We start from the raw sequence: 1500 nt of genomic DNA, 5'->3' as shown, positions 1-1500 counted from the left end.
CTAGAGTGGACACTTAGACATTGTCCATGAGTTGGTAGCTCAAAGCAGATATTCATGCAATAACTCTGAATGGCTGGACACTCCTGCACAGTGCTTATATGTGGAATAATACCAGAGTGGCTTCTTTCTTACTTCATCATGATGCGGATACCAATCCCCAAACTAAAGGCCTCTTGACCCCCTTGCATCTTGCTGCTGGGAATAGAAATAGCAAAGAGAAGCTGTATCTCCTTCTGTTGAACCATTGTATCAAACCAGGTCTGAAGAACAACTTGGAAGAAACTGCATTTGATATTGCCAAAAGGATAAGTATGTATCACTACCATTTTGAAGTTGTGGAAGGCTGTACAAATTGTTCTCCTTCGTAGTAATGGTTTGGTTAACTTTCTTAACTTTCAAAAATGCCAGTCCATCCTTTGTGTCCCTTCAAATTTTTTTCACAATACAAAGCGACAGCATTATCTTACTTTAAAAATGCATGGATTTCATGGTATTCTTCCAAGTGAATTGCCTGACTTTGATGTCAAAATGTATTCAAGAGTTGTTTGTATACATCTATAAAGATTTTTGCAGTTTGTAATTTTTTTAAATCAGACATAATTTTAACTTATCTGTTGAAATGAATAGTATAGAAACTAAAGATGTTGCTGGTGCTTTTCTGAAAAAAGTATATCTATATTTGTATAATGTCCATAATCTATTTCATTAGCTCCTAGATATAATACTTTGAATTCTACATTGTCATATAATGTATAGATTCATTAATAAATGTGTCCTTTCAGATTGCATTCCATATCGAAGTTTAAGATTCCTTTTTTTCTAGGTCTTTTTATTATTTTATTTCTTTGGGATAAAATGACAATGTTATCTAATTTCAAGTTTTGTAAAAGTTATGCTATGTAAGGGCCTTTCTAAAGTGAAGATTTAATACACTGATGTCAAATTAACCTTTAATTCTATGAATTACATGTATTGTTACACTTCTATTTTTGTAATGAACTTTTTAATAACTATTTTTCATTTCTTGCATCAGAAGAATGAAAAATATGGAATACTTCACAAATTTTCATATCATCCTTGTGCAAGTGTCATGTTAATCTCTGTATTGTTGTAATTTGGGTAGACCTGCTGCTGAAGCATGTAGTGTACTATAAATTTAAATACTTAATGATGCAATCTTTATACAGGCATATATCCATGGTTGCCTATTTGTAACAAGGAACCCTTATTGTTCCTAAAAATGCTATTGATCTTATTTCTCTAAAATTCTGTGTATAGTGGGAAAAACTTATATAGTTTGGTCGATTGCTCACATTTAAAATTTTTTGGGCAATGACTATTTTGTCGTTTTCATTTTAAATTTGATCATACTTTGAAGCCTTTACAGCTAAGTCCAAAGGTGATGGCTTTTCAAGTACTTATTTATCAACTGAGTTAGCTTTGTTGAGCTAATGGACTCAAAGTAAGCCTTGCTTAAGAGCTACTTCTAATCTTCTGCAG

General features: G+C 32.1%; 1 pseudogene; it reads right to left on the bottom strand.

Moving 5' to 3' along the window:
* Nucleotides 1-1040: 1040 nt before the first annotated feature.
* Nucleotides 1041-1140, bottom strand: LOC122126666 (annotated as a pseudogene).
* Nucleotides 1141-1500: the final 360 nt, after the last annotated feature.

This window comes from Dipodomys spectabilis, unplaced genomic scaffold (assembly GCF_019054845.1).
Source record: "Dipodomys spectabilis isolate Male_0828 unplaced genomic scaffold, ASM1905484v1 ptg000287l, whole genome shotgun sequence".
NCBI classification, from domain to species: Eukaryota; Metazoa; Chordata; class Mammalia; order Rodentia; family Heteromyidae; genus Dipodomys; species Dipodomys spectabilis.
The sequence above is the reverse complement of the archived record's forward strand: the minus strand, read 5'-3'. Positions and strand labels throughout refer to the sequence as shown.